Raw genomic sequence first — 7,344 nt, forward strand, 5'->3', positions numbered from 1 at the left:
AAATAAACAAATAATGCCTAACTAATAATTTAAAATTTATTTAAAAAATGGTAAGCTGTATTTGAAGAGTGTCACAGGTGGGGACATGGGGGCAGAAAGAAGCAAATTCTATTATGCCACTGCTCTGGTCTTTACATGCATGCAAAGCTCTTAAAGCAATGCCTGGGGAGTGCTTAATAAAGCTTTGCTTCTATCCTCTCCACTTCCTAATCATCATCCTTATGAACTATTGGATTTTTAAGGACCTCCACGTGGCCCGTTCAGCCTTGGTACCATCTGGCTCTGTGGACTTAGCCAGGTCCCTGTGTGTTGTGGACACACGCATGCGCAAGAGTTTACGGGGGGGGGTGGGGAAGGGGAGATAGTATGAGGCAATCACAATTGTCTATATCTGTTATTCAGTCCCTGGGACCTTGTCAGTGGAGGGCCCCTGACAAGCAAGCGTGGGAAGAGGGAGCAGGTGTCCCCACTAACTGACTAATGGGCCTGGCTCTAGACCTCATTTTCCATGTTCTGAGAAGGTTCTGGCAGCCGTGCCAACTCCCAAAGTTACTTGAGGGCTGATTGTGCATAAAACTGTCTGCTGGCCCTGTGGAGCTTGAGACATGTTTCCTGAAAGCAATGATAATTTGCAAAATTTTAAAGGGAACAAAGGTTTTATTTGCAAATGGCCACATTGGCAGGGAATCGGGGTGGGGGTGGGGGATATAGCTGAAGACAGCCTCCAGAACCTGGTCAGTGCCCTTCCAGGGAGTGTCTGCGCATGTGTGTTGGCAGCTTGTGTGGCTGGCAAGGCTGTTAAAACCTGAAATTCCTTCATATTTTTGGGAGACACAAGGTGAATACTTTCCAGCTAGCATGGTTCTCATTTTCCTTCCCAGTAGCCTCAGTGGTGTCTTTCCTGGTCTCATTTGTCACTTCATGAATGTATTTGCTTATTTCCGCATGACACACAGCTCCAGGGCAATTTGGAAGTGTGTATTTGCTTGAAGAGCACACCAGATGTCTGAATTTTCATTGCGTTGGTTTGCTCTCAGACACAAGAATGAGCATTAATCTTGGCAGGAAAAGAGAAAGTAACCTTCTTGGAAATCCTGAAGAACACACAAAACAAGAGTTCCCCGTGGGGTGTGGCTCTTGATCACTCCAGCACCATATCACTTTGTCTTTGATAATAAACAATCATTTTATAATAACAAATGTAACACGGATATGATGATTCATATTTATGAGTGGCCCACTCTTGTAAGTTTCCTCATGCATACACATTTTCTTTTTTTGTTTAGATTTTATTTTTTTAAGATTTATTTATTTTTATTACAAAGTCAGATATACAGAGAGGAGGAAAGACAGAGAGGAAGATCTTCCATCCGGTGATTCACTCCCCAAGTGACCGCAACGGGCCGGTGCTGCGCCAATCCGAAGCCGGGAACCAGGAACCTCTTCCAGGTCTCCCACTTGGGTGCGGGGTCCCCAAGCATTTGGCCACGCTCAACTGCTTACCCAGGCCACAAGCAGGGAGCTGGATGGGAAGTGGAACAGCTGGGATTAGAACCAGCGCCCATATGGGATCCCGGTGCGTTCAAGACAAGGACTTTAGCTGCTAGGCCACGCTGCCAGGCCCTAGATTTTATTTTTTTTTATTGGAAAGTCAGATATACAGAGAGGAGTTGAGACAGAGAGGAAGATCTTCCGTCTGATGATTCACTCCCCAGGTGACCACAATGGCCAGTACTGTGCTGATCCAAAGCCAGGAACCTCTTCCAGGTCTCCCACGCAGGTGCAGGGTCCCAAGGCTTTGGGCCATACTCGACTGCTTTCCCAGGCCACAAGCAGGGAGCTGGATGGGAAGTGGAGCAGCCGGGATTAGAACTGGTGTCCATATGGGATCCCAGTGAGTTCAAGGCGTGTACTTTAGCTGCTAGGCCACCGTGCTGGGCCCATAGATGCACATTTTCATGTGTTTTCCCCAATACACTAAGTAAGGTTTGGGCAGAAATATAATGTGGGCATGCACTGTTATTAGCTAAGAGCAGCAACAGAAAAACATTTGTTTTAAAGAATTATTTATTTCTCTTGAAAAGATAGATTTACAGAGAGGACAGACAGAGATAAAGAATCTATGTGCTGGTTCACTCCTCAAATGACTGCTATGGCAGGAGCTGAACCGAACCAAAACCAGGAGCCAGGAACTTCCTCCAGATCTTCCTTGTGAGTGCAGGTGCCCAAGGACTTGGGCCATCCTCTTTGCTTGTCCTGGCCATAAGCAGAGAGCTGGACGGGAAGTGGAGCAGCTGGGATACAAACTGGCACCAATATGGGATCCTGGCTCATGCAAGGCGAGGACTTTAGCCACTAGGCTACTGAACCAGGCCTGAATGAATTTCAAGTATTAAAAACCAGAGTCTGAGACAGAGATCTTTGTCTGCTGGTTCCCTCCATAAATGCCTGCAACCTCTGTAACTAAGCCAGACCAAACTCAGGAGCTGGGAACTCAATCCTTGTCTCCCACGTGGGTTATGGCAGGGACCTGAGAATTTGAGCCATCACCTACTGTCTGCCAGGGTGTGAACATAAGTAGGAAGCTGGAATTGGGAGTGGAGTCAGGATTTTTTTTTTAAAAGATTTTATTATTATTATTGGAAAGCCGGATATACAGAGAGGAGGAGAGACAGAGAGGAAGATCTTCCATCCGATGTTTCACTCCCCAAGTGAGCCGCAACAGGCCGGTACGCCGATCCGAAGCCGGGAACCAGGAACCTCTTCCGGGCCTCCCACGCGGGTGCAGTGTCCCAAAGCCTTGGGCCGTCCTTAACTGCTTTCCCAGGCCACAAGCAGGGAGCTGGATGGGAAGTGGAGCTGCCGGGATTAGAACCGGCGCCCATATGGGATCCCGGGGCTTTCAAGGCTAGGACTTTAGCCACTAGGCCACGCCGCAGGGCCCGGAGTCAGGATTTTTTAAAAAGTTTTATTTTTGATGGTATTTACATAGTTGGGAAGGATGCATGTCCATGTGGACCACTGATTAGGGTGGGAAGGGTCAAGGACTAGGGGAAGTGGATAAGACCATTGTTTACAATTTTCTTTCTCTTCTTCACGTATTTGGGGAGGAGGAGAGAAGAGGAGTTGTTGCACCCAGCATCCTGGGAATGGGAAACGCCACCTGCTATCATCCCAGGGCCCCTGATGTGGAGCATGCTCTAAGGGTACTGCTCAAGAGGTTTTGATAGTTCTGAAATGCTGTTTATTTTGTTGATCCAAGGATGAGGAAATCTTTTCAAGCTCTATTGGTTAACATAGTCCCCGCCTAGAGTCTCCACCTGCCTAAATACTTGCTGTCAAAGCTTATCCGAGAGAGTTGTTCAATTTGCCTGGATGTACACATCCTGTGGCCATCTTCCTTCCTCCAGTTGCTGGACCTTCCTGTGCAACAGGGAGCTCCTTGAAGAGAAGCATTCCCATTACCCTCTGCCAGTTCTTACATTGCTGTGGTAGCAACAATATTTTGATGATTTCTGTTTCCTTTATCTCTCAGCAGGCTCAGGGGCTGGTAACTTACGCAATATTATTTCCATTATGTCCTGATTGCTACTGTGGGTCTTTCGCCTTTTGACCTAGCTTGTTTTCAAGGACTTACACATTTGTGCCCATGGGTTGTGTGTGTGTATGTGTGTGTGTGTGTGTGTGATTTATTTATTAAAGGCAGAGTTGCAGAGGGAGGAGGGAAAGGCCTCCCATCCATTGATTCGCTTCCAAAACAGCCAAGGACTAGGCTGGAGCAGGGTGAGTGGCAGGGACCAAAGCATTTGGGTCATTTTTTGCTGCTTTTCCAGGCACAGTTGAGGGGAAATAGATTGGAAAATGAGTAGTAGAGACTTGAATGAGGGCCTATATGGGATGCCAGTATTGCAGGCAATGGTTTACCCACAGTATGACACAGCACTGGTCTCTGTTGTGGTTTTCTAAATGACCTTACACCCCTGTTCATTCTTACATCCAGCTTTGGCTGGCTGACAATTTCGTCTGCAGGTGAATGGGATGGAATGCTTTGACATTTCTCAGTATAAGATCATTTCTACCATCTTATGGCCACTCTCAGATCCAAGGTCCTGCCTCTGTGAGGTCTCTTTATGAATCAGACCGACAAACGAAGCATCTCTTCTGTTGAGTCCTTAATGCCGTCTTGCATGTCTTGTCTGTCGAACAGACAGTGAGCTTCCAGAAGGCAAAAATGAAGTCTTCTTAGACTATGGGCCATTTACTGCCACGTGCTTACTTCTTCAGCTTAGGATCAAAGACAATTATTGTGGGTCCATCGACATGATGTAGTAGACTTACCATTTTAGAAAGACTACTATGTCATTAGACTAATATTTCATATGGAGAATGATGAAGCATGTTGAAAAATAGCATATGAGAAATGGGGACGAGGGGGCTGTGTAGTTAGTGCATAGGGTCAACAGGGAAGAGGGACAAGGGGATACTGAGGAAGAACTCCAGCTTTGTTTTGGCTTAGTACATAGATGAGCATTTCCCAAGACAGATATAAGAAGAAGGTTTTGTGTTCTATTTCTTTTTTTTAAGATTTTAAAATTTTTATTGCAAAGTCAGATATATACAGAAAGGAGGAGAGACAGAGAGAAAGATCTTCCGTCTGATGATTCACTCTGCAAGTGACTGCAACTGCTGGTGCTGCGCCGATCAGAAGCCAGGAGCCAGGAACTTCTTTCTGGTTCTCCCACTTGGGTGCAGGGTCCCAAGGTTTTGGGTCATCCTCTACTGCTTTCCCAGGCCACAAGCATGGAGCTGGATGGGAAGTGGGGCTGCAAGAATTAGAACTGGTGCCCGTATGGGATCCCGGTGCATTCAAGGCAAGGACTTTAGCCGTTAAGCCACCGTGCTGGGCCTATTCTATTTCTTTTTAAATATTTCTTTATTGGAAAGGCAGAGTTATAAAGAGAAAGGGGGAGATACGGAAAGGGAGAGAGATTTTTCCATCTGCTGATTTACTTTTCAAATGATTGTGGCAGCCAGGGCTGGACCAGGGCAAAACCAGGAGCCTGGAACTCCATCTCTGTCTCCTGTGTGGGTAGCAAAGGCCCAAGCACTTGAACTGGTACCCAGATGGGATGGCAGCTTTGGAGGTGGTAGCTTAACCCACGGTGTCACAATCTTGGTCTTGAGTAATATTTTTCAAAAATATTTACTCATTCATGAGAGAGGATAAAATCAGAGGCAGTTCATTTCCAGGGGACAGTGGGAGACAAATGGGCAGTGGAAATTTTATAGAAGAAAGATAGATTGTGTGGAGCAGCATGGACAGTACAAACACACAGCAATGAAGTAAGCATACTACTCGCAGTTGGGGGTTGGAGTAGATGCCATCTTCTGGGAGCTTGATGGGGGCTAGCTGTGCAGCTGGTATCTCTGATGACGTTGCCTGAGGGAGCACCTTATGGAACGCACAGGCTCTGCGTCTGTCCTAGAGTGCTAGCAGGCAACACCCTATGTAGGTGCCCACCTACTATTCTCCTACAGGGGCACCATCTTAATGTGAGTAGAGGCTGTGGCGGCTCACATTTGTGCATGATTAGAATATTCTATCAGTGGGATAAATCCATGATCCTCACTTTGATTCTAGCTTGGAGGGTTGGAAGGAGGCTGGGCACTCTCTTAGGACTATTTGGCGTTCCCATCTCCCCACCCTATCACAGGTTCCTGGGCTCAGACTGCCTAAGCAGAGCACCAACAAGTAGCTGGTCCTGGGGCTCCTCTACTCTCTTCATGGAGGCAGGTTTGTAGGCTGGGGGTGGATTTCTGTGCTGTGTGACTCTGAGAGCCTGGTGTGCTAGGACTGTGAGAATTCTGACACTACACAATAGAGCATGGAGTGTGTTTGGGTCTCTGGGAAATCTTTGTGTCTTTCTTCAGAGATTCAGAATCCCCTTCTCAGGATATGCTTGAGCAGAAAACTGGAATCACAAGTGGGTTGGGATTTGAATCCAGACATTTGTAGGCCCTGTGATATGGCATGTTGGTGTCTCAAGCAGCGTTTCATCTACTGTACCACTCACTCACTCTAGCATGCGTTTTATTTTTTTTTAAAGATTTATTTATTTATTTTTATTACAAAGTCAGATATACAGAGGAGAGAGACAGAGAGGAAGATCTTCCATCCAATGATTCACTCCCCAAGTAAGCGCAATGGCCTGGTGCTGCGCCGATCTGAAGCCGGGAACCAGGAACCTCTTCCAGGTCTCCCACGCGGGTGCAGGGTCCCAAAGCTTTTGTGCCGTCCTTGACTGCTTTCCCAGGCCACAAGCAGGGAGCTGGATGGGAAGTGGAGCTGCCGGGATTAGAACTGGTGCCCATATGGGATCCTGGAGCGTTCAAGGCAAGGACTTTAGCCGCTAGGCCATGCCACCGGGCCCATGTGTTTTATTTTTATATGCTAAACTATAATGGTAGTAGGGTTTGGAGAAGATATGTATTTGATGAGTATCAATCATCAAACTATAAAAATTAATTTGAAAGGGAGAGAGAGCACACTTTTTTATTTTATTATTTTTCAAATTTTGTTTTATGACACAGTTTCATAGGCTCTTTCCCCAACCCCTTCCCATGCCCTTCCCCCCATGGTGGATTCCTCCACATTGTTGCAGTATTACAGTTCAAATCCAGTCATGATTCCTTCATTGCAAGCATGTACCATGCATAGAGTCCAGCCTCATATTGTCCGGATAAATTCAACAGTTTCTTGGGGAGACCATCTCTGGTCTGAAAGCAGAGCTGGCAGAATATCATTCCGTCCAATGAAAAGCCACAACATAACATCAACAACAATTTACAACACTATGGAGTTAATTGACATGGTATTGAGTGACCAATATGTTAGAAAATGCAAGTTCTTGACCACATCCTGTGATTACTTCATTGACATTTCTATTTTAGTTTATATACAACTGGCTGCTATACACCTTAAAATGGCTATAGGGTACTATTCAGCTGTCTAATGTCTATTTTCATTTTCATGTTTAGCAGCTTATAGTATTGAAGTACGTTTTTTACTGAACTTGACGAATTTTTTTAAAGATTTATTTATTTTTATTGGAAGAGGAGACACAGAGAGGAAGATACTCCTTCCGATGGTTCACTTCCCAAAAGACCGCAGCAGCTGGAGCAGAGCCGATCCAAAACCAGGAGCCAGGAGTTGCTCCGGGTCTCCCACGCGGTGCAAGGTCCCAAGGCCTTGGGCTGCCCTCGACTGCTTTCCCAGGCCACAAGCAGGGAGCTGGATAGGAAATAGGGCCGCTGGGATTAGAACCAGCGCCCATATGGGATCCT

This window comes from Ochotona princeps, chromosome 1 (genome assembly GCF_030435755.1).
Source record: "Ochotona princeps isolate mOchPri1 chromosome 1, mOchPri1.hap1, whole genome shotgun sequence".
NCBI lineage: Eukaryota > Metazoa > Chordata > Mammalia > Lagomorpha > Ochotonidae > Ochotona > Ochotona princeps.